General features: G+C 42.1%; 1 protein-coding gene across 1 annotated transcript in view; it reads right to left on the reverse strand.

Annotated features, from left to right (window-relative positions):
* The window catches only part of FRMD4B (FERM domain containing 4B), a 286,248-nt gene extending 261,178 nt beyond the window's left edge, over positions 1–25,070 (reverse strand). Inside the window, exon 1 of the mRNA XM_089519398.1 lies at positions 24,898–25,070. The gene's annotated coding sequence lies outside the window, so the exon portion shown is untranslated. The remainder of the gene's footprint in view (positions 1–24,897) is intronic.
* Positions 25,071–25,781: the final 711 nt, after the last annotated feature.

Below are 25,781 nucleotides of genomic sequence, written 5' to 3' on the forward strand. Positions count from 1 at the left end.
GGTCTGTAAAGTGCCTATGGCTGGTTTTCACTGAGTGCTCTTAGGTAAAGCTGTTTCTCAGACCCCATAACAGCAATAATAATAGCAGCCGACCACATAGGAATTTTGTCAGGATGGCAAAGATCGTGTCCATGGAAAAGTATTGGCATCCATAAAAAGTATCAGACTATTTATGGTTAGGTATTGTCACTTGAAAACAATGATCACAAATCTATTAAAATGTTTTTTAGTATTGCATTATGTCCTATTTCATAATTTTATTTTAAAATATTTTATTAAAAGTATTGTAATAATGCTTCCCATACAATATTTCAGTAGTCTTAATTGTAAAATAGGGCTTAGGAAGATGATAAAAGAAGGAGTATGAATATATTCCAGAAAGTCTGCATCTGCTATGCTGACGTAGGCTGCATCTGCACTACAGAAATAATACAGTTTGATACCATTTTAATGGCTCAATGCTATGGAATTCTGGGATTTGTAGTTTTGTGAGATATTCAGCTTTCTGTCTCAGAGATGTCTTGTGCCACAACTAACTACAATTCCAGACTTCAAGGCTGGTGATTAGCCTCAGTCACATGTATCTAGGGCTGGCCCAAGACAAGTCCCTAAAAAGGCAAATCATAAGATGGTGTCTCCCTCCCATTCCATGTAAAGAAGTGGACTGGACTGGGAAATTTAATCTTACAATAGTGCCAACAGTGTTCTGCACAATAGCAGAGGACAGCAGTGTACGTTAAGGACACAGTAGAGACCATGCAGTACACAAACTTCCTCCAATAGAAGGAAACAGCCAAGTGCCTCAAGAATAGCTGGAACTACTGATCTGTAAGATCTCCTGCCTAAGTCAGTTTCCTCACTGGTGCTACTGTAAGTGGGACCAGTTCTGTCTGTACCTTTATATGGCAAGTGACAACAAACTCCCAGTAAGAGGCACAGAGAAGAAAACAAATAGAAATTAATAATTCTAATAACTGTTTGTTCCAGGGAATCTTCTCTATTTTCCCATCCTGTATCATACTGAAGTACTGTAACTGGTACTTCCAGTGGGAGAGAGGTTGTTAGATTATATTACTCACAGAGCATATATATGCCTACATTCTTCATTATTAATGTGCACACATTTCTTTCCCTCAAACCAAAAATGACTTACAATTGTATTACTTCAAATACGAGGGACTCAAAGAGATTTGTGAGAAGCAGAATAAAAGACAGAAGTATCGTCAGCAAATTTAAGGCTCCCAGGCCATAAGTACTAAAGTAATGTACATGTTGGCACACATTTTAATGGGCCCTCGTGGCTGGATTAAGCAAACTACAGATTTCTACAGCTGACAGACATTTGCTTCTTAGGAAACATTCTCAGTAGCATCATCACTTGGGTGTCGCTACTGTGAAAGTATCTGCACTGAAATTCTGTTCCTTTCAGCACATAAAATCTAAACTCACTACAAGGCCTAAGCACCTTTTCTGTGTTTTACTCTTCATGGTTTAATGCCATATTCTAAGTGTACCAGCACATGATTTCTGTTATTTCTAAAATGCAGCAGTTTTTTTGTTTACTGCTCTGTCCCCAAAGGGCTTCTTGCAACAGGTTAACTTTTGTGTTTCAACAGGTCTTTGGGAACTGACTGTTTATGGGAAAATAGCTTTTAATAATATGCTGGATCAAGGCACACATACACCCATCTTTATTTCTTATTTTTAATGGGTCTCTTTCTTAAATTGTCTTAATTCTATTGATCATTTAAACGTTAACTTTTTAATGTGAGATTTTCTCTGCATCTGTTTCAATTTTTGTAGGCTGCCTTGTGTTCGAAATCTGGGGGAAAGGTGGGAAATAAATAAATAAATATGCATTTTTTGTGAGGGAGTAGTCTCACTAAATGATGGAGGAGGAGTATCTGTTCTCTTACTCCATTTGTGCTCTGTTGTGTGTATTGAAGCTGCAATGACCTGGACGAAGTAAGGACATGTGGTTTGTATCACAGTCCAGATGTTTATAGAGTTCTCTTTTTAAATTTAGATAAATGTAATTATAATGCTGACTAGGGTCTGTGGAAGTGTAGTTTTAATTCATTATTAACAAGCTCTGGACACTACAAATAAAATTATTTAATTTTGTGTCTCTTGGTTTGAATCCTCTTAGTCCCAAATACAGTAGACCCATTAAATTCACCAATGAATGGTGAGCCAACACATAGGTAAATCCTATTGGCTCCCTGTGTCTATTTTAGTTGGAAGTAACAATAGAATTTGGTTCTGTTTTCTGTATAACCTGTTTTTACTGTTTTCTGCTGCTTGTTCCACAGTGAGATGGTGAACATGCATCAGCCTTTTCCCACTGAGATGGGACATGAAAGACATGATAAATCCAAAGAAGAGATCAACAAAACAGCTTGATAGAGTAATGTTTCTTTTAAAAAACACATCCCACCCCCAATGAAATTTCATAAGTATATATTCTTTCTCTTCTCAGTTTTAAGATACTTCAAGGGAAGGAATGATATATATGCAGCAAAGGATTATTGTACAAAGGAACACTGTTGCACTTTAGAGGATTTAAAAGGAAACACTTTTTGCTCTATAGATACTTTGTTTAATAAATAAGAAATGGAAGGAAACTGACACCACACTTCCTCTTTGCTCTGTGTTTGTTCAGCACCAAGATGTAAAAACCATGATTGTAGGAAAATATATTGTTCACAGAACTGAGTGCTTTTATAAGGCTGGACTAATGTTACAGGAGAGGTGGGTAGCTCGGAACCAATGGGTCACATGCAGCCTTAACTGTTTCTACAGCCTTCAGTGCTCACACATTACTGGCATAAGAGATGTTTAAAACAGTGAGAATCACACTACTGGAAGCATCCTGGAGTACCGTAATAGTTCTCCTCTAAAGCACGACACATAGCTTTGCTTTAGTGCAAATGTTCTTTCAAAAGAACATAACAATCAGGAATGAATTCCAGGTTGGTTTCAGTTTAAATTAAACAAAAGTGGGGGGGAATTGACACATGACTGGCCCATATGATGTCAGTGGGGTGGGGGCGTTGGAATTGCTACCACACCTACCACCCTGTTGCTTATCCTTAGTTTAAAATATGCTGCCCTCCAATATGTCACAGCTTGTTCTTACATATATATTGATCACTTACAAACATAGTTAGAGTTTACTTGTATGCCTTTGTCAGGGAGGTGTGTTTTTATTTTTTAATTTTTTAATTATTATTATTTTGTATAGTGCAATCTATATTAGTGCTTTGGAGGTTGGTGGACTCTTCTTTGGAGGGCTCTAAACAAAAGTGGAGTCAGGGTAGCCATCTCCCAGGAGTGCTTTAGTTATCTTTTCCTGCATGATGGGAGGTTGGATTACATAGCTCTAGCTGTCCCTTTGAACTCTGGGATTCTATGATTCAAGCCTCCTGTTTCGTATAAGCACACAATTAAAACATGAGTGCTAAGAACACTGCTGCAAAGACAAATGTGTCAGTATTAGAGTAAGTCAAGCCTGAACTCTCCCTAGAAACCAAAATGATTAAACTGAGACTTTGGATGTAGAGTAAGACATGACTCATTATATAAGACAATAATGCTAGGAAAGGTGGAAGCAGTAGGGAAAGGGAAGACCAAATTCAAGGTGGATAGACTCCATCAAGGAAATCTCAGTCCTGAGTCTGCAATACCTTATCAGGGCAGTTGATAACAGGGATACAGCCTCAAGCTTCAGGATAGGATGGATAAAGCGTTTCTGCTTGTTCATTCCAAAGGCAGAGCTCATTCACACCACCACCACTACTGCCACACACCTCCTGAAGCTTAAGGGGGTTGTGTGACTATGCTCTGCCTTTGGAATGAGCAAGCAGAAGTAACAGTGGTAGGAGCACAGTCAAAAGGCAGTCAGGGGCATCTACCACATCCTCCCACTTGCTTGCTCCCCATCCTCAGGACAAATGGCCTCTCTTCCTTGTTGGCTTGCCCAGCTGCCACAAATTCATTAATAATCAAATCTGCAGAAGAAATTTGAGGGCAAATGATATATCTAACTAATAATGATAGATCTGTGACTTCTGTAGCAGATTGGCTAGGTTTTCTGGCATTCAATTGTTTGATAACAGCCGCAACATGATGACCCTTTATCACTAAATTACACACACACACACACACAGTTATAGTTTTATGAAATTATTATCTGTTCCCAGAACTGAGCACATAGCCTTTTCACACACAAAAATCACCACTAAATTGTATATATATTTATATATAAAAAGGTAAAGTTGTGTCCAGCTGTAGGAGTGGTGCTCATCTCCATTACTAAGCCAAAGAGCCAGCATTGTCAAAGACAACTCTATGAACATGTGGCCAGCAGGACTGCACAGAACGCAGTTACCATCCCATCGAAGTGGTACCTATTTATTTACTTGCTCTTTTACATGCTTTTGAACTGCTAGGTTGGGAGAAACTGGGACTAGTGACAGGAGATCACACTGTCATGAAGCACCTGGGCCTCAAACTGCTGATCTCCCAACCCTGCAATTGTCAGAGTCAGTGTCTTAACCACTGAGCCACCATGTCCCCATTATGAATTATTTTTCATTCATAATTTCAGAAAACTATAATGATATATAGTTTTTTGAACTATTAGCTATGGTAGTGGGGGAATTTGGGGAGCTGTAACCCATGAAAGTCACATTTCCATATTTGAGGTAAAGTCAGATGCATAGCTATATTATTATTATTATTATTATTATTATTATTATTATTATATCCTACTTTCCCCAAAAAATTATGATTCAATGCAACTCACAATTTTAAATAACAATGCAATTAAAAACATACAAAAAGTGAGCATTAAAATAGAATTAAACAATCAAAAGCACAGTACTCATTAAAAGAATAAAATACAATTAAAAAGATAAAAGCAATTAAAAACAGTATAATTAAAACAGTACAGCTTCCCCAGTCTGTTCTTTAAAAAAAAACATGCTGTTTTAAATACCTGTCTGAACAAAAAGGTCTTAGCCACCTGACAGAAGGACAACAAGGAGGGGGCCATTCTGGCCTCCTGAGGAAGAGAGTTACAGAGTCTAGGGACAGCCACTGAGAAGCCCCTCTCTTGCATCCCCATCAACAATGTTTGTGAATGGTAACGGGACTAAAAGAAAGGCCCCTCCTGATGATCCAGCGAGGGCTAGCTAAGACAGGGGGATGTAGTCTGCCAAATGGCGTGAACCTGAGCCATACAGGTAGGGTGACTAGATGTCCTGTCTGGAACAAGTTTCAATTTGTTTGCTCTCATCCAGTCCATTACCAGTGATAGACACTGATTTAGGACCAGGACAGCTTCCTTGTATTGGGGTGGAAAGAAGTAGTAGAGTTGAGTGTTATCAACCTATTGATGGCACCACACTCCAATATGGCTCCCACATTCCAAATGTGAGCTATGACTGCCTTGCACATAAGTATTATGATGGCATGGCAAATGGCAAATGGATGCATATATGACCTATTTTTCTCAACATACGAAATGCTGGCCGCCGCTGGAGGCAGGATGTCAGTCTTTGAAAACAATAGTCAATGCCTTTAAAGCAAATCCTGTGTTCCCAGGGACTAAGCTGCACAGAAAATCAACAAAAAAGCAAATAACAAAGGGACCAACACAAAAGTGGAGCCAGTGCATGAGGTTTCTACTCCCACACAATAATACGTGTCCTCATTTCCTTTTGGGGTCAGTGGACAGGACAGAGTTGTACGAGTTTGAGTTTACAATTCATCTTTTCTCCATTAGGAACGTCAGCCAGATGCTTATGACCTGAGACACCAATGTTCATATCCTTGTTTTCCTCCTATGATTTCATGACAGAATAAATGAACATCTGCTCCAGTATGGAAGTAATAGCGCAAAGATTACAGAGACTCATTTCTGATCATCCTGCTTTCTTTTGTAAACTTTTCAAACTAAAACAGCAACCCTACACAATGAACAAGCGGCACAAAACAGGAGAAGATTTAATATCTCAGAAAGTATGTATGGTAGGGATGTGCAACTGAGATGTCAATAGCAACCAGGTAATATTGATAGAAACAATAAATGTTTTATAACAAAATATTTCAACCCCTTATACAAAATGAATACAAATAAACAATATGACAATGTAATTATAACAAAATGTGATAACATTTATGACAGTATCAATCCAACATTGCCACTGCAGCAATATTACTATGTGACTATTGAGAGCCAGTGTGGCATAATGGTTTGAGCACTGGACTAGGACTCTGGAAACCAGGGTTCAAATCCTGGCTCAGCTATGTAAACCCACCTGGTGACCTTGGGCAAGTCACACTCTCTCAGCCTCAGAGGACAGCAATGGCAAACTGCCTCTGAAGAAACATGCAACAAAGAAACAAACCCCATGATAGGTTCTCCTTAGGGTTGTCATAAGTCAGGAACAACTTCAAGGCACACAACAAACAACTACTGGCAACCATGTTACCATTTAAAGATTAACTTTTTATTATAAACATATTTATTGTTTATTTCAATGTTATCTGGTTACTATGCACATCTGATTGAGCTGAGTCAGGGCACATCTGTGTTTGTTTGTGTTTAGAGATGAGTAATAGTCAGAGGCTGAGGAGCTGCACTGGTCCCCAAAATACATGGAGGGCTGCAAACCCATTTATTTGGATACAGTTCAGTGGGTTTATATCTATGAAAGCTCACTTAAAAATTAAAAGAACAGTTAGCCTTAAAGGTACTGCCATCTTTTTCTCCTCCCCTTTCCTTCCTCCTGTTTATTGTGAAACTGTGGTCACTCTAAAACTGAAAGCAGGAGTTTCTTTCCCAGCTCCTCTTCTTCAACTTGAAAGTGGAAGCCAATGGGAGAAGAAACAAGTGGGTTTCTTGAGTGGAGAAAGAAACAAGACCAAGATGTAATGCAGCTAATTCTCAGACCTAGGGTAGGGAACCTTGGATCCTATACACTTTTTGGCCCACTACAGCCCCCTTACATACTACCAGTGGTTAAGATCTGTACGAGATGAAGTTAAAATCTGAAACATTGCAAGTTGTCCATCCCTGTCATAATGGGAAATCATGGTGGCACCTATCCAGTAAGTCCTGTTAAATTAAATGGGATCAGCTCTCTCTCTCATTCTTTCTTTCTGACACATACACTCTACCACAACAAAACAGTTATAAGATTAGGTGGCTTTTCATCATCTGATCTGATTTCACTTTTTAAAAAGGAAAGGTCTCTTTAATGTTCTAGGTAGAACATAACCCCAAGCAAAATAGGATGCTTTTATAGAAATGCTGGAAGAAAACTGGGAAGTGCTGGGAACTGTCTGATCCCCACCCCCAAAACAGAATCCTGCTGGCTCTCTGGGTCAATCTGTCTGACTAAGGAAGTCCCAGTGCTATTTGTAGCACTATGATGTCTACTGAGCAAAACAAATGGGACAACAGGAAATTTATACAACTGCAGATTGCCTACAAATGTCTCTTCCTGCCAAACATCCTTATTAAGAGATTTAGACTCCAAACATGTACATATTTAAATACAAATACTGTAAATCCCGTTAGTTTACAAAATTTGGTGGAAGATGTTCATGAAATGTTTGTCTATTAATGGTAATTATTTGTGATGTCTGTATGTTGACTCTAGCATCAGAGACTGCATTCTTCTGAATATCAGTTACACATGGAAAGTAAGCAGATGGATGCTAGTTTGCTCATGCCCCACCTGTGGGCTTTCCTGTGGGTAGCAAGATATTGAACAATTGTCTTTCATTCTTAATATTTCAAAGATGTTCAATGTGTAGATTGTCTCAACTCAATGGAAAATCTAGTTGTAGGGGACATGTACAGTCTGCTACACAGATCATGATAAGGAAATCTTTCCTGTCAGTTAGGAAAGCTATGCATGCTCAACTTAATGTCTGTCCTGCAATGATTGTATGTGCAAAGCTTCTTTCAAAAGGAAAGGAAGGAGGAGCAATCTTATCCAGGGCCCTTTGCTGATACCTGCCCATATGCATATTTAAGCCTAGCCTTGGTGTTGCTAGATGACAGGGCCTGGACCCTCTTCTGAACTCCTCAGAGCAGCATCTTAGGGCAAGAGCAATGTCTTGAAAATTCCTCATTTGTTAGTGTGGTACTTTCTGCCCCATTGGCATGCTGTGTGCAACTGTGGTTGATGCTTAATATGTCATGTGTAATGACATCACTAGGCTGTCCTCCTTGTACTATCACCATGACCCACTCCCTAGGACATCACATGGAGTCAATTCCTAGGTCTCAGGTTTTGACTCTGGAACCTCAGGGCCTGAGACAGCTGTGACCTGGCAATCCTATCTAGAGTCCATTTTAACTACCCACAATGCCCTTGGCATCACATAGCCCCTGTGCTCTGTAAGAAATCACACGGCAATTAGACCCAGCCACCTGCTGTTACTAAGAATGTTGTTGCCTTCTATCGCCACCAAAGAAAAGGACTCATAAAAACACACTTTTCTGAGAACCCCTCAGATGGACCCAACCCATAACAATGAAGAAATGTCATATGCATTCTCCAGCTGCTCTAAGTGATCAACTCCATACATTTCTCCTATTTTCTTTCCAGTTTTGACATCTCCAAAACACTTCTTGCAAAATCCATCTGTTTCTGAATTCTTCATTTTTCATCTCAACCATGCTTCTACTAAGAAATTGGCATGGCAGACAAATGGCACTGTATGCACGGAAACAAATAAAACACTGAAGTGTAGGTTGCAGATGAGAAGAAAGGAAACACAATGAGCTAGACAAAACAGTCTGAGACAGAAAGGGAAACTGAACCTAAACAAACATTTTATTGTCTTGTCACATTAAAATAAAGACATTTGAGAATTTACAATAACATCTGAACACCAACATTCAAACAGAAGGAAAACATTGCTTCTTGTATATATTTATAAGGAACTATTTGTGATTACATAGACTGTGAGACAGAACACATATGGGTATCTCAAATGAAAGGAAAAAACCTGACCTAAGACCAAACTCCCAGTTTGGAAAGAAAGTGGGGTGAATATATGTGCATGGCATCAATACATACCAAAAGAAAAATAAGGTAATAAAGAAAAGTTAAATTATATGTCTTAGCATCCTATTTTTGAGAGAATCAAAACTAGAAAAATGTTATACAGTATTAAGGCCTTATCCTATATCCTTATCCCACAGCAGAACAGACTGCTTTGGGTCCCTTCTGGGAGAAATGCAGCATACAAATGAAATAAATAAATAAATAAATAAATAAATATCCAAGTAATCGGGAAGAAATAATTGAAAACAATGACACTAAACAAGCAGATTTGTACTGTTAAGAATAGTTACACTAATTCAAGCTGTAGCTACTATTGAGTTGTTCTTGATGTATACATTCTAGTTGTTTCCCTGGAATGTTGTGTCCAAAGCAGGGAACCAAAATACTGAAGGGTCTGGAAACCATGCCCTATGAAAAGAAACTTAGCTGGATATGTTCAGCTTGGAGAAGAGATGGTTATGAGGTGATATGATAGCCCTGTTTAAATACTTGAATGGGTGACATATTGAGGATGGAGCAAGCTTGTTTGCTGCAGCTCCATAGAATAGGACATGTAGCAATGGAGTCAAACTACATGAAAAGAGATTCCACCTCAACATTAGGAAGAGGTTCCTGGCAGCAAGAGGTGGTGGAGTCTCCTTCTTTTGAGATTTTTAAGCACAGCCTACATGACCATCTGTTGGGAGTGCTTTGATTGTGTATTCCTGCAAGGCAGGGGGCTGGACTGGATAGTCCTTGAGATCTCTCCCAACTCTATGATTCTATGGCGGGTTATAGACCGCCGCTTTGTGGCGGTCTCCCGCCGGCGCCATTTGTTCTGTGAGGGAGCCGCAGCAGCCACACCGCGCGGCTCCCGCGCGGAGCAAAAAAGAAGCTCCATTTTGGAGCTTCTTTTTGCAGCGCCTCTATGACGTCGCGAGGTGCCTGGGGCGGACTCGCGACGTCATAAACGCCGCACGACATCCGGACACACAGAGTCCAATACGTAAAAATGGCGGCGACCGTATGAACAGGGCGCCGCCATCTTGTATGTATTCTATACGTACTAGGGTTAGGGGGGTGCGGAAGCACTGCCCCTTCCTAACCCTAGTACGTATAGAATACGTACTAAATGGCGGTGTGTAACCCGCCTATGTTTCTGACTTTTGGCAACCATAAGAAGACGCTATCACAGAATTTTCTTCGTTCAGTGGGGGGTTTGCCATTGCCTTTGTCTGTAACACAGATGTCCAGAGGAGGATGACCAAAATGGTGAAAAGTCTGGAAAACAGGCACTATGAAATGAGGCTTAGGGAGCTGGGTATATTTAGCCTGAGGAAGAAACGGTGATATGATAGCTCTGCTTAAATATTTTACAGGATGTCATACTAAAGATGGAGTAAGTTTGTTTTATGCAGCACCAGAGAATAGGACCCAGAGAAATGGATTCAAACTACAGGAAAGGAGATTTCACCTAAGCATTAGAAATAACTTCCTGCCAATTAAAGCTGTTCAATATGGTGGCATCAGAGGGTGAATGATGGGGAGGAGTTGGGTTGGGGTCCTACATGGGAATCTGGCGGACAAGAGGACCCTGGAGAAACCCCAAGGGAAAGAAAGGTTGCCAAAACAGGAGACTCTGCTGTGACAGGGATGGGCCTAAGGGAGGGGTCCGATGCGCGAGCTAGAAAAGGGGAAAGGGAAGGCAAGGAGTGGGAGGAGGAGCCAACTAAGACGCTGGAGTGGAAGGAGGCGATGGGGTATGAGGAGGAGATAACACGAGGGGGTTCAGGACGCTTGGACTGCTGACAAAGCACGACAACACCTACGAGGGAGACGGGGAAGTAGTGGGAGTGAAGGGCTAAGGGAACACCACATAGAGTGCTTCTTTGCTGACTGCGTCCACCCCACTACCTTGGAAGCTGATGAAGGGCCCTATCAGGCTTGTCTGGTAATTCTACCCGGATCTTGCTTGTGCTGGAACATTCGAAGGCAGTGTTGGCCTGTGGGGCGTTGCCCAGGGCCACAGGTGCAAGTTGAGTGAGAGCCGGAAGAAGAAGGGTTAGACCCAAAGCTCTAGACACTGCGACTGTTAAAGTAGATGGGTGATGAAGTAACTAGTCCATCACATGAGAAATCAAAAGGGTATAGTTATTGTTAGAATAAAGGTGTTGAGCATTCACCCAGGTGTCCTTGCCTCCTTCTGCTGTTATGGAGCTACCTACCAACCCCACTCCTGTCAGAGTAGCCATGGGCCCCACGACAGCTGGCTTGAAATATGAGGAAGTCTCCTTCTTTAAAGGTTTTAAAAAAGATGATGGATGGCCATCTGTCAGGGGTGCTTTGATTGTTTATTCCTGCATGGCAAGAGGTTGGACTGGATGGCCCTTGAGGTTTCTACCAACCCTATGAATTTATGATTCTATGCTTCCAGGTGGATGAACTCAATGAAGGAAGCCACGACCATGAGTTTGGAAGACCTGAGCAGGATTCTTCAGGACTCCTGGAGGACTCTCATTCATAGGTTTGCCATAAATTGAATCCTACTGCCCCCCCAAAAGTTGGGTACTCATATTACCAAACTATGAAAGGATGGAAGAGTGAGTCAACCTGGAGCCCTGCACGACTGAACTCACAACATTTTGGCTGGAGTACCGGCATTTAATCACTGCACCACTAGGGCTCCTCTTAGATGGCAAATGCCATATGTATTTGTCTATAAGTCTAAACATTTATGCCCAAAAACTGACCCCAAAATCCCAGGTTGACTTTTTTATGGTTCAGTATGATAATGTAATAGCAACTCTTTCAGATTTCCCCATACAGTTTCTTTCTATCCTGAGCCAAGCAAATAGAGTCCTTGGTGATTGATTGACTGCTGTTTGTTTAACAGCCCCTCTTTCACCCATGCCCTTCACTGTCTCAGGAGTGAAAGCTGAAACACTTAAGCCTCATATTGATTAATACTTCCCTCTTGTCCCTCACAGACCCACACTGGAGCCTCCAAGTTTAACACTCAACCTATCCATAGGGTCATGTCAAAATCCATAATTTTGGCCCCAAAACTTGCCTTTGACTTATATGTGAGGTCAACTTATAGTTGAGTATATATGGTAATAACAAAAAACAGGCCAAAGTGAGGCTACTTCTGAATAAATGATCCTTTTGTAATATGGCCAGTAGAGCCCATGGAGGAAAGGGCAGAGAACTCATTAAAGGGCCTGGATCTTGATAGACTCATAACAGTTGAACGAGACAACATAGATGCATAGAATATTACTGCTACAAAATGCACACCTTCCCTGAGACTACATGTTTTGACTTTGGCACCTCACTTCACAAAAGTGTTGTGAAAAGAATAAAGTTCACTGGCACAGTGTTTTAATCCTTTCCCATCATGTCCTATGCTCCACTGCATGGGGGTAGAAACTGGCAATGCTACCCTTTGACTACAGCTCTCAGAGTCCCCCCAAAAACATGCCCTGTGGCCATGGGGGCCAGATTCTTCTGGGAGCTATAATCTGAAAAAAGTAACTTTTCCAGGCTCCAAGTATGGGTCAGATAAACCACTAATGCAGATAATGCCTTCCACTGCACAATGATAGTCCACTCTCCCCACCCAAAAATCCATTCGCAGCCATAATGCCCCTCTTCTCCCCAAATTTCTACTACACATGGCCCAATCTTTACTTTGGTAACCATTTTTCTTTTCGTCTTACCAAACATCTGAAACATATTTTTAGTAATCTCAATCATTTAGAGCTATTTCCCCACCCATGATTGCTACATGCTACAAAACAATTTATCAGAAGGGAGATCATATCAGACAAACAGTGCTCCCCACCCAACCTCCAGCTCCCCCTGCCATTATTGTATTTTATCCTAAGAGGTCAAGAATTCATTATGGATGGGTGAGCCATGAAAGCAGAAAAACACAAAAAGCTAATTGAAATTAGGGCATTTCAGCTTTCAGAACACACTATCCATTAGCTTCTCTCAAGAGACCACATCATTTCAAGGTATGGTGTGCAGTAGAGTTAACATTTCTTTTTTAAAAAAATTTAGTCTTGTAACTTACTCTATTTAACCATAATTTTTAAATATAGTAACAGGAAGCAATGATGCTATATGATGTAAAGAGAACCTGTTCTGACCTCCTTATGTTCCAGAAACAAGTGTTTTCCTGTAGCAATTATTAAATAGACTGAAAGCAAACAACACTGATCGCATTTTAAAAAGGATAGAGCTGAATGGACATTGAACCTGGCATAAATCTGCTAGTTTGAATTACATTAAGAAACATTTTAAAGCAGGAATAAGGGAGGTGTTTTTTACTAAGGCAAGGGGCATCCCTTCTAATGCAGCAATGGTGGGTTTATAGACACTGGAGATGTTTACACAATGCTTGAACATTAGCATCATTCCTGGCTTTGCTGGCTAGGACCGATGTGGGATGAAGTCCAGCAACATCTGGAGAACCAACAGGTTTAGGATTGCCAAATCCAGAGCATCCCAAGCCCTGGAGGATGGTCCTTAGTGGTATCACAATGGCTACAACCACTTATGATGCCATTAAACATGGTACATTAAGTAGCAACGACATTTGCTCAGGATATACAATTCAAATTTATTTATTAAAAAAAGAATATGCAATTCATTTAAAAAAAAAAACACCACCAAATTCTAAGAAAATGAGAAAATATAGTATATCTCTAGCTGGAAATTATGTCTTCACACCTCTACACTAAACAAAACCCAATCTTCCTTAGCTCTGCTTTTCAGAACCTTTGCAAGTTTTGAAGAATACATGAGACTTGTAGTCTAACCAAATAAAGTTTTCCATGGCCTGCCTTGAATAATGATTTTCTGAGAACTGCTTGGAACATATGGGAGTTGTAGTCCAACCAAATAAAATGTTCCAAGAAAGAAGATTTTTTTAAAAAAACCTCTGCTTTTAATGGATTGTCTCACTTAACCACTGCTTCTAACTGTCTCTTTTTCTTTCTTTGTAAATCAGGTTGCAAAATCCTCTCTCATCATCTAAATAATCCACATTATAATAATGTTACTGATAATCTCCAAGTATTGAGGGGAAGAAGACATTGTCAATTATGATAATAGATTATTAAGGCAATAGAACACAACAGGGCAATGCCATCTATACATACTGTTTCTATTCAGAAGCAAACTCTATGTCTGTGTGGTGAACCTATGGCGCACATGCCCTCTCTGGCATGCGAAGAAACAGGAGGGTGGGGAAAAAGGAGGAACAGGCATGTGTCTGTTCCTCCTCTTCCCCCTACCATCCCAGGCCTTCAACTGTCTCCAGGGAAGTCCCGCCCTTAGAAGGCAGAAGTCCCGCCCCCCCAGAAGTTCTGCCCGTGGAACCGGGTAACACTCAGTGCTGAAATGTCTCTAAAAGCTTCGCAATCACTGTTCTATGGTGTTTAATGGAACTTACTATTTAAAATGATGTGAAGCTAATACAACCTAGTCATGATGTCAAGGTTGAGTTGGGGTGTGTGTGCAAAGACCATGGGAAGGAAGTGGAAGATGATCAGTGGAGTTAGAAGTGTGAGGAAAAGGAGGATGAAACAGCAAAGAAGAAAGCAAGCAAGCAAGCAAGAATGAAGAGCAATGTAGCATAGAGAATTGGGAAGGGCAGGGAAGGGAAGGGAAGGGAAGGGAAGGGAAGGGAAGGGAAGGGAAGGGGAAAGATCTGGGGGGGATAGGTGACAACAAGGCAAAGAGGGCATGGAACAGAAGAAGACATGAGAAAGCAGGAAGATGATTAGACAGAAGTTGTGATTTGTGGGGGGGAAAGAAAAATGACAGGTGGGGAAAAGAGAAGACATGAGTTGGGGAAGGAGAAAGTGAATAGTAAAGAGAGAATGGCAGAGTATGGAATGAGGGGGAATGTGTGTGTAGGCAGGTGTTGCAGAAGGAGGGAGAGTTTAATCAGGAATTGCTCAATTCTCTCAAAAGAGAAAGGAATCAACTGCCTAAGCAAAGCTGGAAAAGTTTCAGTGGCCCAATCCATATGTGCCTTAGATGAAGAAAAGAAACTGTACTGTAGCTTCAACCAATAAGGATATAGTGAGGAAGATGGGAGAAGGTGAGGAGAAGTCTCTCTCTCTCTCTCTCTCTCTCTCTCTCTCTCTCTCTCTCTCACACACACACACACACACACACACACACACACACAGAGTGTCAGTGATTCTTAAGGCAGTTCAATATTTCCTCACACTGATGTTCCCCTCCCACTTAGTGCCAATCATGTTTTCAGAAATTTTGAGGAGGAAATAGGGGAGGAGAGACTACATGGACCCCTTAGAGTCTAAAATAGCCTGGAGCAGCCGCCCAAACAACAACAACAAAAGGAGCCAGCAACAAACAGTAACACACACATTGTTTTTAAGACACTGGTCTCATCTTGCCCTGAGGCAGTGGCATCACTAGGTGGGTATGGGTGGGGGATTCAGACCACACCAGGTGACACCCTGGGGGTATGAGACAATGTAGCTCCTTAAATATCTGGGATTTGGCAGAAATAGATTGTGGGATTCATCTGGGTCCCTCTAAAATGCTGAATAAATGGTGCGAGTGGGGTGAGGCTCACTGCAGGGAGAAAGGGGGAGGTGACGCCACAAGTTCCCACACTGGATGACACCAAACCTAGTGATACCATTGCCCTGAGGATTAGCAAAGAATATCCAGACCACAAGAGTCAGGCTTGGCTTTTAGAACCCTAAACAGCTTGCTCATCCTTCTTTCAAAAGTCAACATATCTGGACAGTTATTTAATTACCTATTGCCTGGGAATTACTTGGCTTGCCACTTTATGGTCACCTACCTGGGACTAAGTCCAAATGAACTCAACAGGGGCTACTTCTGAGAAATTATGTAAAAGATTACACATGTTTAATCCAATTGACTGCAACAGATTTAGGTACATGCCCAAGAGCATAATGTATATGTGAATATCACTGGATCTTCCAATATATGACTTGTATACAATTGTCCAAATTCCTATCCAGCATGCAAGAGACTACTAAGTCCCCTTGTTTCAACCGGAAGCTGCTTTCAGCTTCCTCTACATTTTCTTTTCCTGTGTGAGAACAGTCCAAAATCATCTGCCTACAAATCACCAATGGTAGAGTATAGAGAAGGGGACAGTGAGCAGGAAGTACACTTCAAAGGAGCCTATGCAGGAAACACCAGGTTACTGCATCATAGATCATGGAAAACTGATTAGAAAGAGTTCATGCTGTTATCTTTTGAATTAAAACCACACATGGGATCCCAGAAGACATCTGGTTATAAGCCAATTAAGGCAACCTTTGGCACATCATGACTTTAGATGTTTTGTTCTTGTGCGAGGAGGGTGCAAACTCCTGCCATCAATGGGGTACTGTTGCAGTCTAGGGGAATACAGGCTACTGCATAAATATGTTGCTTAACTGTGCTAGCCCTACCTTTCCATTCATGATTAAACCCCATTTTATACATGCATCAGGGTATTGATCTAATGTCCTGCGAGGATTCCTGAGTAGTTCTACTGGCAAATCATATATCATGGTTGAGATATGATCCACTGGTATAGTGGGGCATCTGCTATATCCTATGACCCCCCCCCCAAAAAAAAAAATTTAAGGGATCTTATAGGATAGCTCTGTTAGCCATACAACCAAGCACAGAGAATTGTGAGGACCTATGTTGATGAACTACTCATCTCTTATCAATGACCAGGCCTCTAGGGCCTTATGACAACGGGAGTCTAAACAACATCTCTGATGGATCACAAGTTCATGAGTCCTGGCCTATCTTCTATAACGCTTCAGATTCAAACTATCCCAGAGGGTTAGAAAGGGAATATGTTCTCATTAACCAAAACCACTGTCAGACTATGGTCCAAACAGGGAGTGTACCTCACCCCACAGTGGCAGAATCTCCATTCCCCACTTCCCTGGGCCAATCCAAAGATTTATAGGGTTCTGTTCTCACCAGGTTGTACTAGACAGCCAGTAGCTGAGATGAACTGCACACTTCTCCACGCGGAAATACTCATATATAGAAAGTTAGATGTCAAGAAGAAACGTCTCAGCCTAGCCATCTCATTGACAACCTACTTGTTTATGTGCAGGGATTTTTTTTTAAAAAATGTATCTGCTTATTTACTTGGAATAGAACCGCATGCATTACAATATGTTATTTGTGTGCTTCCACCTCAATGTGATTGAAGCCATAGCCACCTTAATTTTTCTTATTAATATTTTTCTCCTAAAAATTAAGAGAACATAAGCCATTCTTGTAACACACTCATTTGGCTTAAACTTTCAATTAATTCAAGTGACTAGTCTAGCTGATGTTCATTTTAATTACTACCAGGACAATGTGCTCCACTTTCTCTTTATCAGTCCAAATTAGAACAAAGTGGCAAGGAACCACGCCGTGGGGATTTGAACAAGTTTTGCAGGCATCTGGGTCTATTCGTCATACATCTGCCTCATTCTACTTTTCATCTGCAGATCAAGTTTAATCTGATTGGTTCAGCCAGGTGAGAGAGGGTAGCTCACTGGGTTGAGGCACCCAGTTAAGACCAGAAGGAAGGAAGGAAAGATCTTAACCATCTGAAACAATTTCTTTGATTATGTAAATTCTTCACCAAACTTCAATAGTTTGACTATCACATTTAAGAAAAAGTAAATTTAAGGCAACAAAGTAAAGAGGGTTCTGTGTGGGTAAGGGTAAGATTATGTGTGTACAAAGTAAGTCATTTCTGACTTATGGTGACACTAAGGTCAACCTTTCATGGGGGTTTCTTGATATGATTTGTTCAGAGGAGGTTTTCCATTGCCTTCCCCTGAGGCTGAGAGTATGTGTGACTTGCCCAAAGTCATCCAGTGGGTTTTATGGCTGAGCTGGGAATTGGACCCTGCTCTCCGGAGCTGTAGTACAACACTCAAACCACTATACCACATTGATTCTTACTACTATTATTCCACTATATCCCCAAAATTGGAACACAGAGAGGTTTATAAATTAAAAGAACAGTACAATTAAAAACATATGAAAGTGAGCATTAATTAAACAGAAAGTGAACAGAATTAAACTAGGGCAATAAAAGCTCTTAAAAACAGTACATGTTAAAAGTCAAAAATACTAAAATGCATCATAACAATAAAAATAAAACTACTGTATATATATACCCTTAAAACTTCAAAAACCAGCACCACACAACACTAAGAGCCCCACCTCAACCTGGCCTATCTTGGGAGGGAGTTCCAGAGACTGGGTACAGCCAACGAGAAGGCCATCTTCCTTGGGCCCACCAAACGAGCTTGAGAAGGTGATGGGACAGAAAGCAGGGCCTTTCCAGTGTGGGGGCTGCAGATAAAAAGGAGAAGGGGAATAGATAATGTCACCATGCCTACCAATCAAAAAGGATGGGTGAGAGCTCTGGCTCCACTCCATTTCAGGTCCAGGTACCTAAAGCCAGCAACATATTTCTGCACAAGAACTTCTCTCCCATCTGATGAAGTAAGTAAGTGATATTTATCTACCCTGTCATGATACACCTGCAGCAGTTGCCACCTTATGCCAAATGGCAGGGCTAGTCCCAGTGAGGTAAAATATCCATCTGTATAGGTTCAATGAACTGAACACTATAGTGTAGACATGGAAATAGTATGGCCTATGGGTCACATGCAGTCTTGGGGATGGGGATATTGAGTGGCCCTTAGAGCTGTCAGAAACCCTATCCTAGATTCTCCCAATACCCGCCCAACAGCTTCACACACAATAGAGGTTGGATAGGCATCTTTCAAGAGTGCTCCTTTTCATGGTGTTGTACTAGATGGCCCCTGTGGCCCATTCCAATTAAGATTCTATAACTCAATGGAATTGGCCAGAAACACCTTCTAGTTGACCTCTTATTCACAAAAAACAAAAACAAAAAAAAAACAACAAACAAAAAAAACAAAACCTAGCAACAGGGCCTAAATGGGATTGGAAAGAGCTAATTTTTTCCCTCTGACCATCTGTGCCTACACACGCCCTGCTGCAATCAACTCTCTGGTCAGTGGATCCCCTGTTCAAAGTAACTTAGTATTTTAGAACCATATCAAAATATGTCAGCCAACACCACACCAGTCAGGAGTCTTGTATCATCTTGAAGATTAATCAGATTAATTGTACCACTGATCACTATTGTTTTGAAACAATGCAGTGAATGGTTAAAATCATAGGTTCAAAACATACTGCAGAAATAGCCCAGTTTGATTCCACTTTAACCACCTTGGCTCAATGCTAGGGAATTCTGGTAACTGTAGTTCTGTGAGACATTTAGCCTTTTCTGTCAAAGAGCTCTGGTGCCACAATATACTACAATTCCCAGACTGAGCAAAGGCAATTAAAGCAGTCTCAAACTGGATTATTTCTGCAGTGTGTTTTGGACCTTAGGCATGGCCCCAAGACAACTAGGATCATTTGCTACATGATTTTGGTTCACTTACTGTCTCTCTACCTGGCCTACCATCAAATGGTTTATTCTGGAGATAAAAGTGGGGAAGGACATCATATATGTTTTGCCATAAACTGCATGGAGAAAATGTAAAATGGGAATGCAGAGAATATGAAATTAAAGGTTGTTCAATCAGTTGAGATGCAGATGTGTGCAATCTGAAATGGGTGGAATATAACGCAATGCTCAAATGTGATAAAACTGAGTCGATTATTAGTGAGGGAAAGATACCATTGAAAAGCAAGAAGAAAGGAAACAGGCACAGAAAACAATGCAGGAAGAGGGACTATTCTAGGAAACGCAGGAGGAAATAGAGTGAAACAACAAAGGAAAAGCAGTACAACAAGCAGCATGAAATAACTGACCAAAATTACACCCTTGATAAAGTTAGGATTTGATTCTGGAAGAGTTTGTTCTGACTTTTATTTAGAAGTCCTCTGCAGAAGTACATCAGGAAAGAAAGACAAAATATGCAACAGCTGCAAATCAGCTAAAGTAGTTTTAGTTTCACTGAGATGCAAAACAAGAGGCAATCTCTGCAGTTTTGTACACTTATTTGTTGCTGTTGTTGTTGTGTGCCTTCAAGTTGTTTCCAACCTATGGAAACCAAGGCACATATATCACAAAGTTTTCTTGGCAACATTAGTTCAGAGTCGGTTTGCCACTGCCCTTTTCTAAGGCTGAGAGAGTGTGACTTGTCCAAAGTCACCCAATGGGGATTTGAACACTGGTCTCCTAGAGTTCTAGTCCTACATTTAAATCATTACACCACATTGGCTCTTTTTGTACATCTATACTCAGCATTAAATCCTATTGAACTGACTGGCCTTAATCCCAGATATATGAATACAGCATTGCAGTGGATGGTTGGAATGTAGTCCCAATCAAAATAAGCTAATTGAGTTAAATGTTAAATTGTGGGTCAACACATAGGTAAATCTCACTAATTTTGTGGGTTTACTCTAATTGGGACTAACAGTAGGGCTCAGGCCTACAACTTTTTTGAGGTACAATGGCGGGTTAGAGACCGCCATAAAGTAGGTATTCAGTAAGTACTAGGGTTAGGAAGGGGCGGTGCTTCCGCACCCCTCAACCCTAGTACGGACTGTGTCCGTACAAAATGGCGGTGGCTGTTCCACACGGCCGCCGCCATGATGGCGTGACGAACGCGCTGCCTCCAAACGAGGCAGCACAGATGTGACACCATCACTCCGCGCAAGGGCGCTTAATGCGCCCTTTGTGTGGAGCAGGAAGGAGCTCCGTTTCGGAGCTCCTTCCTGGTTTGTGTCGCTGGGCGCAGCCTTCAGACAGCTGCGCCCAGCAACGCAAGGGAGAAAGAGGCCTTTCTCCTCCTCCCTGCCGCCACGGGGTGTCCTTGGGGCTTGAAGCCCCAAGGACACCCCTTTCCAGACTGTGGGGAAGCGGCCTTTTGCCGCTTCCCCGCAGCCTGCAAAGCAGCGGATTCGGGCCTTGGAGGCTGCCGGTCTGGCAGCTGAGGCCCCTATACACCGGGGAGAGGCGCGCCTACAGGCCGCCCCAAAGGGGCGGTCTGTAATGCGCCTTAGATATGTATCTCATTTTGAAGGAATCTGTACCATTCCTCATCCTACCAAGGCATGGGGAGGTGGCATTCTGATCTAAGTCATTTCTTCCTCATAAATTAAAGAACACAGAGATATCCTTGCTCCTGTCTTCATTTGTTATCAAGTACTCCTTAAATAGCAGTCTTTTGCAAGTTCATTTAGAAATCAGTGCCAGCGTATTAAAGGAGGTTTATTAATAAGAAAACATGGATGGCATCTTAACAATACATCATACACACCTGTGAGGAAATTCAATAATGTCTGAAGTCGAAGGCTTTCACAGCCGGCATCCATAGTTTTTTGTGGGATTTTTGGGCTATGTGGCCATATTCTGGAAGAACATAGCCATATAGCCTGAAAACCCCACCAAAAACTATCAATACAGTCTATTTCTTTATTATTTTACATACATGAAAACCATTTTTCAGGATTATTTTTTCCAAAGTAGCATAGAAAAGAACTTTAAATACTAAAGAAACAATTCTAAAAACATCAAATTTACTTTTAAAGCCAAAGGACACCATGGCTGAAATCCTGCAAGAAAACTACTGCATTTGTGTAAAAATCACTGTGTAATCATTTGTACTTTCTCATAGTATAAATGCAGTCCCATGTGTAGCCAGTCATTCCCCAATGACACACATAACTCTCCCTCACTTTCTGCTTAGAGGCAGAGAATAGAGTGGTAACTAATCCTTGTAAAGAGGTGAACTCGAGGCCTTGGTGCCTATTGTACAATCCATCACACAAGTCTGGGCTCCAGTGCAACTATGTTGTCTTATAATTATGCTAGAAGTCCTCCCCCCATAGAGACACTATCTTCTGAGCCAAGCCTGAAGGCCTGCAGCAGTGGGACCCAAGGGCCTGGAAGAGTTTCACAAGTGTGGGCCAACTACAAAAAGGGCTCTGTCTCTTCCTGCCCCTTGCAACCCTGTTGCTCTTATTGGTGGCAACACATATAGGCTCTGCTATGTAACAGAATGGGTAGGATGCTATGGATGAAGACAGCCGCCCTACAAGAATTAGGGAATTAGGGAATAAGCCTCACAGAACACAGAGAGGTCTACTTCTAAGTAAAGGTGCAGACTCTGTAACTCATTCTGGGAAAGTGAGACATTCTGCTTTCCAATAATGGAGTGTATCACATGGGGACCATATCTACCTCCATCCCAATAATGATTAAAACATCCACAATCTTGGAAAAGCTTGCAAATGTGCAAATTAACACAATAACGTTTTATAGGCTCATTACTAAAGTGAGAAAGAGTAGAATGTGCATTTGGTACAGATGCATGTAAATCCCATTGATGGTTTGGGAACCGCATTTTTGTGTGTGCGCACAGAATAATTAGTTGCATTACCACAAGTCACCAGAGCACACATAGCAGCAAACAAAATCACCCAGAGAAATAAACCAGTTTATTTACACAATTTTCTTTCTAAAAACATACTGTACTGTCCCTTACTTTTCCCAGAAATGGTATGCAACCCAAATAGAAAGAACTAAACATTACTAAAAAGATAGGAAAGTTTTTTAAAAACCTCTCAGCAACTGGGCACGACAAAACAGCAAAAGGAGTCAACTTGCCCCAAAGAACCATGGGAAATTTGGCAACAAGTACAAAAACTGTGAACATCCTATGAATAAACTGCAAATAGTTTTCACACTAGAACAACTACGCAAAAAAAAAAAAGTGATATTGTGAATGAAACGGAAATGAATTCATGATATTTTCCCCAAAATGACTAATTGCTGGTTCATGTCTCCTTCTGGTCAGATTCTTAGGGTTTTGCGCACAATGTTGTGTGAAAACCATTGTACAATTGTGCCTAATACGCTGGATAATCACAGGTTCTTACCCTTTTCAACTTCCAATTTTCCCCGTGTGATGAACTTCAAGGACTCTTTCCTTTTCCATTGTGTTTCAGATGAAAATTATTCCCCCTTCTCTAACAACATAGAAGCCCAATTGCTTTGTATGGCAAAACAAACAAACAAAAAACAAGAGTCAACTATTGTGTCCAGTTCTGGGCATCACAATGTAAGCATGTCCAGAGGAGGGTGGCCAAAATGATGAACAGTCTGGAAACCATGCCTTATGAGTAATGATTTAGGGAGCTGGGGATTTTTAGCCTGGAGAAGAGAAGGCTAAGAGATGATATGATAGCCCTGTTTAAATATGTGAAAGGATGTCATACTGAGGAGGGAGCAAGTTTGTTTTCTGTTGCTTCAGAGAATAGGACCTGGAGCAATGGATTGAAACTACAGAAAGAGTTATTCCACCTCAATATTAGGAGAAACTTGCTGACAGTCAGAGCAGTTCTACTGTGGAACGCACTCCCTTGCAGAGTGCTGGGCTCTCCTTCTTTGGAGGTCTTTAAACAGAGGCAGAATGGCCATCTATGGGGGTGCTTTGATTGTGCATTCCTGCATGGCAGGATAGGGTTGGGCTGGATGGCCCTTGGGGTCTCTTCCAACTCTATGTTTCTTTGAAGCTGAACAGTCCAGTGAGAGAGGCAGTAGTGGCATAGTGGTCTGAGTCTTGGACTCTGGAGGCCAGCTTCAATTCCCAGCTTGGTCATGAAACCCTCTGGGTAGCCTTGGGCAAGTCACATGCTCTCAGCCTCAGGGGAAGGCAATGGCAAGCCTCCTCTGAACAAAACATGCCAAGAAAAACCCATCATCGGGTTGCCTTAGGGTTGCCATAAGGACCTGAAGGCATACAACCAGCAATGAAACAGTCCACTAAGACAAGGGCCAATTCTCCATTAAATCAAGCTGCTCCCTGATTTTCTCTTCCTGACTCTCATTATTATTATTATTATTATTATTATTTATATAAATTGTAAATTATATTATTATTATTATTTAGTATATAATAAAATTATTCATTATTATTTATATCCCACACAATGCACAATTAACATAATGAATTCCATAGTCAAATTCCATAATAAAAAACATAATCCCTATCTCCCTCCAACTCCTAGAATTCCATACCCAAGAGCCAGAAAAAGGGTTAAAACGGTGCCAAAGCGGGTTATTTCTCCAGTGTGGACGCATCCCAAGCAAACATCTGCAGAAACCTTGCCAAGAAAGCCTAGTTGTTGTATTGTGTGCCTCCAAGTTAAAATGTGTCCCTGAGAGATTGGCTCCTGCCATCCTCTGAGGCTGAGAGAGTGTGACTAAAGGGTCCCCCAACGGGTTCCACATCCAAGCTGGGACTTGAACCCTGCACCCCAGAGCTGGAGTCCGACACTACCCTAGGCTGACTTTTCCCAGGCTCGCCTTGAGTCAGACACAACAACAACAACAACAACAACAACAACGAGGAGGAGGAGAAGAAGGGAAGAACAAAGCACATGGAGCGCGTGTGTGTCTATCTATCTATCTATCTAGTCCAGTCTTCTGTGAGTGTGTCTTTGGGGTCCATTCAACGCAAGGCAGCGTTTCCAAGCCAGGAGAAGGGAGAGGATGAAGCCACTCCACACACAGTCACACACACACACACACACAAACCCACAGAGCCGAGGCCGAAGTTCCCAGGGCCCTGGGGCTCCCCGTCCTCCTCCTCGCCGGCTTTGGGGGCTTTGTTCCTGGGAAGAGCCAGCCGCCCCCCACCGAAGGCCAGGCGGCAAGGCGAGGAGGGAGGGCGGGAGGCCAGCCCGGGGCACCCCCAGACCTTCCCCACCTGCCCCCCTCCTCCTCCGGGTCCCGACTCACCCGAGGAGCCCAGCCGAGGGGCTCTTGAGGGGCTGCTCCTTCTCCCGCCGCCAGACGCACCGACTGCGGAGGGAAGGCAAAGCAAGGCCAGGGGGGCAGATCCCATCCCTGCTGGCGCGCCCTCTCGCCACAATAATAATGCCCCACAATAGTGCCAGCCCAGCCCTCCGCTCCCTGCCACGGCTCTGCCTCCCCGGGGGCTGCCTGGCAGGCAGGCAGGGACCCACAGGGAGCCTCCCCGAACAGCAGCCAGGGGCAGAGGCAGAGGCAGAGGACCCGCTCCCGGACGCTTGGGCTGCGGCTGCTGCTGCTGCTTCTTCCCTCGGTGCAGGCGTCCAAAGGCGCCTCCTCCGCCTCCTCAGGAGCCCCAGGCTGGGCAGAAGAGAACCTGCGCCAAGGAAGGAAGGAAGGAAGCCTCTTCTGTCAGCCACCTGGGAAGGAAGGAAAGGAAAGCTTTTCTCTCTGCCTTCCTTCCTTCCCAGGTGGCTGACAGAGGCTTTCTTTCTTTCTTTCTTTCTTTCTTTCTTTCTCTCTTTCCCTTCCTTCCTTCCCAGGTGGCTGACAGAGGCTTTCTTTCTTTCTTTCTTTCTTTCTTTCTTTCTTTCTTTCTTCCTTTCTCTACCTTCTTTCCTTCCTTCCTTCCTTGGCGGCTGACAGAAGAGGCTTTCTTTCTTTCTTTCTTTCTTTCTTTCTTTCTTTCTTTCTCTCTTTCCCATCCTTCCTTCCCAGGCGGCTGACAGAAGAGGCTTTCTTTCTTTCTTTCTTTCTTTCTTTCTTTCTCTCTTTCCCTTCCTTCCTTCCCAGGTGGAAACGTAGGACATGAGCCAAGTAAAGGGGAAAGCATTCCTAGAATTGCCAACCCAAATGGAGGACATTCAAGAAAA

This window comes from Sceloporus occidentalis, unplaced genomic scaffold (genome assembly GCF_023333645.1).
Source record: "Sceloporus occidentalis isolate IW3139 unplaced genomic scaffold, rSceOcc1.0.p SCAF_1, whole genome shotgun sequence".
Lineage (NCBI taxonomy): Eukaryota > Metazoa > Chordata > Lepidosauria > Squamata > Phrynosomatidae > Sceloporus > Sceloporus occidentalis.